This window comes from Triticum dicoccoides, chromosome 4A (genome assembly GCF_002162155.2).
Source record: "Triticum dicoccoides isolate Atlit2015 ecotype Zavitan chromosome 4A, WEW_v2.0, whole genome shotgun sequence".
Lineage (NCBI taxonomy): Eukaryota > Viridiplantae > Streptophyta > Magnoliopsida > Poales > Poaceae > Triticum > Triticum dicoccoides.
Window position 1 is genome coordinate 73,904,136 of NC_041386.1, and position 7,559 is coordinate 73,911,694.

Sequence of the window (7,559 nt, forward strand, 5' to 3'; positions counted from 1 at the left end):
TTCGGTTCTACACCCCTTCTAGATCCAATTATTTTTACTTTTCTGTCTTATATTAGATCCGAAAATTTCATATGTCACTATGAGATATGTTTCTATGTCCCTGTGAGATCTGTCTCTCCTTGCACCAACATAGGCGGTTTAACCTTGTATGAGCAGTCTATGCCATTAGCCCTTTGATAAACCGGAGGAGCATTTTACCTTCATAATTATGCTCCGGTTTAACAGTGTCTGAGTAATCCTGTGCTAGTATTACCTTTTTCCCTTATTGCATTAGTCTCCGGTTTACACCATTTCACATATCAGTATGTTTCTTACTCCCTTGTCTCTTGCATATAATCATGCGTAATTTATAAACCGGTCTTTCATTTTCAGCTTGTTTGTTTCACAATGGCCAAACAATTCACTGCCTGCAACTGGGCTCGTTCTCGGGTTACTGAGACTCAGTTGAATAAGATGGTTAGCATCGGCTCCCCGCCTAAGAAAACTGAAATCAAATGGCGAGTTCCGGGAACAGAAAATCCTCCAACCCCAAGGCAGGGCGAGGTGGTGGTCTTTGTTGACCATATAGGTTGTGGCTTCAAACCGCCAGGGTCAAAGTTTTATCGAGATGTGCTTGCCAGCTTCCAACTTCATCCGCAAGATATTGGTCCCAACTCAGTTTCCAATTTATGCAACTTCCAGGTCTTCTGTGAAGTATATTTACAAGAAGAACCAACTGCAGAAATGTTCCGGGATTTCTTCCACTTAAACCGGCGCATAGAGTTTGTAAATGGACCGAACACAGAACTTGGTGGTGTCTCGATTCAAAAGCGGAAAGAAGTTGAATTTCCTCATGCCAAACATCATAGCCACCCAAAGGAATGGAACCAAACATGGTTTTATTGCAGAGACACTTCGCCTGAGGATGAAAATCCCCTCCCCGGCATTCGTGATCACAGACTATCCAATACTTACCCAATGCCACAATGCCTGAGCTCTTCAGAAAGGGCGAAATACGCTCCTCAACTCGCCAAACTCCGGGCCTTTATGGCAAACGGTTTAACAGGCGTGGACTTTGTGCGCTGTTGGATATCCTGGAGTATCTTGCCACTAAGCCGGCGTCCTGGTTTAATGTGTGAATATACCGGTGAGGTTGGCGACCCTCAACGCCATTGTAACATCCAATTATCCGAGGAAGAAGTTACTAAAGGTGTAAAGAAGATTCTGAATGAGTCAGAACTGATCTGTAGTAAAACCGGTCTGAGTCCCTTCTATGCCAAGAACAAACCGCCTGCTGTAAGCATTATACTCCCTCTTCATCTCTAATATCTTTAACTTATGCAACCTGTAACCCTTCTTATTTATATGTAGGGTGATGACCCCTTCTGGAAACGGAAAACCGTAGAGAAAGCGGCAAAGCCGACTGGAGAAAAAGCGGTCAAGCCATCCCGCCCAAACACCAAAGCCGTAAAACGAATGTCAAAACGGAAAACGGCTGACCGGATTAATATGGAGGTTGATGATGATACTGATGATCCAGAAGTTGAGGTAGAACTTGACTCACTTGGCTCTCTTTTCATGCATCTCATTAACAATGATCTTCCTCAAGAGGACGCAGAAGCTAGTCAAGCTGATGACGTAGAGGTAATTACCCTTTCCTCTGGTTCAGACTCTATGACAACACAAAAAACTCGCCAAGCAGTCCGGAAAGTAAGCTTTTCTCATCCTCTTGCTCACTTGGATCCAACATTTATTTTGAAGACTCGGCAGCATGAAGCTCGCCGGACAACCCGGCACAGTGGCCAACAGGTCACTTCAGCCGGTTTACCTGATACTCCGGTTCGAAAGCGCTGGTCTGAGGTCTCTCCTACTTCTGACCATTCTTACCCCAAGGCAGGTTATTTCAGACAGCCTCTTAATCCGTCTGATTCAAATTATCAGGTGACACCTCCTTCATCTTCTGGTGAATCGACAGCAACTCAACTCCCCCCTTTGAAAATTGTGGTTGGGTGAGTTGTAAAAACATTTCCTTTCAATGCGCCATACATCCTTTGAATAGGATGTTAATCCTCTTTTATTCTGTTTGCAGGGCCAAAGCCAGACCCAGCAAGATAGCTCGGGTCACCAATCCGCCAGAAGACCCTGTCACCGAAGAAGAAGAACCAAGAGGTGAACTGGAACAGACTGGTGAACCGGAAGGCCCTCATCCTGAAGCTACTTTTGATGATCCACCCCTTGAAGGCCAACATACTAATGAACCAACAGATGTTGAGCCTGCCGCACCCGGTACTGAACCGGCAGAACCAAACCGAGCTAGTCCGGTGAAAGACACTGAAATTCCAGTATCATCAACCAAAAATCCTGAAGGCCAAGGTGATGATGTTATTATTACTGGAATGGGCCACAACTCTCCTAGCCATCCCGTCATTTTGGCTCGGCACGGTGCCAAAGAAGAGCAAGCTGCCCGGGATAAAGGTAAATGGAGCAGCGACTTATCAAGCTATGCTCATCTTAACGCTGATGAGCTTCATTCTGGCTTCTTGAACCGTCTGCACTCAAACCGGAATTATGAAGCCGGCTTGGTGAACTTGATGAAAGAACGATATGAGGTAAATTCCTCTCCTTTGTTGATTGATTTACAACTGAATTACTATCCCAAGTGGCCCCCAAGGGCCGTTTATATGATTATTAATCATAAACCGGGTCTTTGTAACACTTTACACTTCTCATCATTGATCCTTGCAATGGCAGGTCTCTAATAAGAGATAAAACTCATCTTGAAATAATTAGATAACGTTCTGCAGCATAGCCCCCAAAGGCCGGTTTAACTTAGAAGGTTAATCCGGGTTTTAATCTTCACCTCCACTTTAGAATCGATGCACATTAGCCCCCAAGTGTCAAGGATAATGCTTGCATTCTTTTGGAGACTTGCAAAAATTGTAGCACTTTTAGAACAAATAGGCATTAGCCCCCAAGTATGAAGTGTATAACTTGTTATATGCTTTATACTTAGCACATATATATGTTGTTTGTTGAATATACTTTCAATGTTTGCAGGCTGAACTGAGAAGCAAAGATGCCTGAAATTCTGACTTGCAAGAAAATGTGAAGTCTCAACAAGCCGAGGCTGCAAAAGCCAAAGAGGAGCTGACCCAGGCCCTGGCCGGAATGGAAAAGCTAAAAGAATCCTTCAACCAAGAGCGTGATGAATGGGAAACCGAGAAATCCGGTTTAACCAAAAGAGCTGTAGAAGCCGAGGCAGCCCTGAAACCAGTGGTTGAAGAACTAGCCGGTTTGAAACGCCAAATCAATGCTATGACCTCTGCTATCTTTGGTAAGTGTCTGCTTATGTGTGTTGCGCCAGTCGATGAATCTTATAGCTGACCAAAATATTGATAAAATCTTTGGCAGGCACTCGGATCGCTCATCTTGGTACAGATATGCGGATGAATCTCAAAGCGGCATATACATTGGTTGAACAGCTATACTCTGGGTCTCAGCGGGTTATTAGCACGACAGCTTATAACAAACCGGCTCCAACTTTGATTAAGGAGACCCTTGAGAAGTTGGGCATGTTACCAGCCCCTATTGTCGAGTTGAAGAGAGCAGCTGCCAGAGCAGGAGCTTTAACCGCCCTTATTCGAGCCAAAGCCTGGACTCCAGACCTTGAAGCGGAGGATATCATTAAAGGATACCCAGGCGTTAAAGAAGACGGTTCAAACTTCAACAATGATGATCTTCGACGGCTGACCAAACAGATGCGGCCAGCAGCCAGCAAGTTGGCTGATGATACCGATCTGTCCCATTTTCAACCGTTTTATGATGCAGAAGGGAAAAGATAGCTGGCCGACATCCATGAAGTCGAAGAACTTGTGCCTCTGATTTGTAAGCACACTTACACCCCTGATATTAACCCTTCCAATCTTATCCATGAGGAAGCAGTGTTCCAAGCGTTAACTAGAATCGATTGGTCAACGGCTGATTTCCAGCGTCTGGGGAGGGATGAAGAAGTGCCTACACCAACTGACCCTCAACCGTCAAACCGTCGCGATGAAGAGTCCTGATTCGGTCGCCGGTTTATATGGCTACTGTGAAAAACAATGATACTGTTTGAGCCGCTTTGAAGCTTCATGTAATAGGATAGCTGAAACTCCGTTATCTGCCATGCCATCGAGCATGTTTCGTAATACTTTGTGACAATTTGTGCCGCCCTTTGGGATATATTTATGCATAACCCATGATGAATTGCGTTCCTGGGTACAACAACTTAAAAGTATCTAGCAGTTTACCGCTAGACGTGTCATGATGTCCAAGAAGTATATAGTACCTAGATGAATAATCAAGTGTTTGTACAAAAAGTAATGTACATAACATACCTCATTGGTTGACCAAACGTGTATACGGCAAAGGTGTTAATACCAATCCGGAACGTTGATAACTCCATCTTCATAATGCCGGTCTATATATTAAACCGGATCGGGATAACCACCAGATTTTCTTTATAACACTGGCGATTTAGTCAAACCAGACCGGATCAATGAACACCGGTTTATAATTGATCATGTGCCCACAACTTGTACTTGAGAAGCAAGCCGGGTCAAGGACGCCGGTTTACCAAAAAATACTTATGATTTTCAACAAACAAAATGCAAACAGGAAAATATGCAAGGCTTTTTACGAGTTGCCAGGCTCCAAATCGAGGCTTTTCATGGGCTGCCAGGCCTCTGAGTTAAACCATTTAACAAAGCCTTTTAAGATGGGCCTCCAATTAACCAATCATCATTTTAACTGTGACAAGTTCAGGGTCTGTAAAATATTGACTTATCAAACATTTGATGGGTCATACCAGGATTACCTAGACAGGAGTGGCTTACTTGATGAAGTAAGGTTAACCCGGGTTTTTAGGTGAATACACCAGGCTTCCAAGCCGTGGCTTGATAGCCAATTACAAGGGTCCTTTCAAACTCTTTGTTGCTTTGCAAAAAGAGCCCCCAAGTAACTTTGTGAGCGATGCTCAGTGTGTGCCCATGTTTGAGTCTGTACTGTGTACAACACTCTCTTTGGCTCCACAAATTTTTCCCTTTGTGGCTTAAATGCCTATCAAGAGGTGTAGCTCTAGTGTGAGGACAACCAAGCCCGCTAGTGATATCCCTTCGTGATTTAAAAATCGATCAAGAGGTGTAGCTGTAGTTCAAATATGACCAAGCCCCGTAGTGATTTTCTTTATATCTATGCAGCTGCTAAAGTCGGATTTAACAAAAACTCCGCTTTGTCAGTTAACTTGTAAAAGCACACATAGGATATAAAAAGAACAGATACCCCGCTTATAACGGAGGCTCCGGTTTATTATATGATATATACACTGTCATAAATATGTACAGATGAGGAGCCTATGGCTTCAAGTATAGTAAGGCCGAAGGAGAGCTATGTTCCATGGCCGCTTGGTCTCCTCCTTCGATTGACATGAGTCTTCATGCTCTCGAACATCAATGAGGTAGTAAGATCCGTTGTGCAGATTTTTGCTGACCACAAAGGGTCCTTCCCAAGGTGGGGATAACTTGTGCATATTAGTCTAATCCTGGATGAGCCGGAGCACCAAATCACCTTCTTGAAAGGTTCTGGTTTTAACCCAGCGGTTGTGGTAACGTCGGAGATCTTGTTGATAAATCGTCGATCGTGCTGCTGCAAGATCACGCTCTTCATCCAACAGGTCCAGTGAATCCTGACATGCCTTCTCATTATCAGCTTCAACATAAGCTGCCACATGGGGCGAATCGTGACGGATGTCACTAGGAAGAATCGCCTCCACTCCATAGACCATGAAGAAAGGTGTGTAACCCGTAGACCTATTGGGTGTGGTGTTAATGCTCCATAACACAGAAGGTAGCTCCTCAACCCAACAACCCGGCGTCTGCTTTAAGGGAACCATAAGCCTTGGTTTGATACCCCGTAGAATTTCTTGGTTTGCCCTTTCTGCTTAACCATTAGATTGGGGGTGAGCCACCGACGCTAGATCAAGCTGGATGTGCTCACGTTGACAGAATTCTTCCATCTCCCCTTTTGACAGATTAGTACCATTATCTGTTATAATGTTGTGTGGAAAACTAAACCGGAATATCACCTTCTTGTTGAATTGAACCGCCGTGGCTGCATCACACTTGTTGACTGGCTCTGCCTCCACCCATTCAGTGAATTTATCAACTGCTACTAACAGGTGGGTCTTTTTGTCCTTAGAACGCTTGAAGGGTCCAACCATATCAAGCCCCCAAGTTGCAAATGGCCACGTAATTGGAATCATCCGCAACTCTTGAGCCAGAACATGCACACGGCGGGCAAATTTTCGACATCCATCATATCTCTTGACTAAATCCTCCGCAGCAGCATGCGCCGTCAACCAGTAAAAACCGTGGCGAAAAGCTTTGGCAACCAACGACTTTGAACCGGCGTGGTGACCGCAATCCCCTTCATGTATTTCTCGCAAAATCTCACAGCCTTCTTGGGGAGAAACACAGCGCTGAATTGCTCCTGAAACACTGTAACGATGTAACTCCCCGTTGAGTATGGTCATGGACTTGGAACGCCGGATTATCTGTCGATCCAACATTTCATCATCTGGTAACTCGCTCCAGTTCATGTAAGCCAGATATGGGATCGTCCAATCCGGTATGGCATGCAGAGCTGCCACCAACTAAGCCTCCGGATCAGGAATAGCCAAATCTTCTTCGGTTGCCACTTTGATCGACGGATTATGCAACACATCAAGAAAGACATTGGGCGGGACCGGTTTACGCTGGGAACCAAGACGACTTAAAGCGTCTGCCGCTTCATTCCTCCAACGGTCTATATGGTCCACCTGATAACCCTTAAAGTTACTAGCCACTGCATCCACCTCTCGCCGATATGCATCCATGAGCGGGTCCTTAGAATCCCAAGTGCCAGACACCTGCTGAGCCACTAGATCTGAATTGCCGAAGCACTTAACCCAGCTCAAATTCATCTCCTTAGCCATTCGAAGACCGTGGAGCAAAGCCTCATATTCAACTGCATTGTTAGTACAAGGGAACATTAAACGGAGGACATAACAAAACTTGTCATCTCGTGGGGAAGTTAGTATGACTCTAGCCCCCGAGCCCTCCAACTGTCTGGACCCATCAAAATGAATAGTCCAATATGTATTATCTCGCTTCTCCTCCGGTGCCTACAACTCCGTCCAATCATTAATGAAGTCCACGAGTGCCTGGGATTTTATCGCTGTGCGGGGTATATACTTGAGCCCGTGAGGTCCAAGTTCAATAGCCCACTTGGCAATCTGGCCAGTTGCTTCTCTGTTTTGAATGATGTCGCCCAGAGGAGCTGAACTGACCACTGTGATGGGATGGCCCTGAAAATAATGTTTAAGCTTCTGGCTTGCCATAAATACCCCATACACCAGCTTCTGCCAATGCGGATACCTCTGCTTTCACTCAATGAGCACCTCGCTGATATAATAAACCGGCCGTTGAACCGGATATTCCTTGCCAAGCTCCTTGCGCTCTACCACAATGGCTACGCTAACAGCCCGGGCATTAGCAGCCACATAT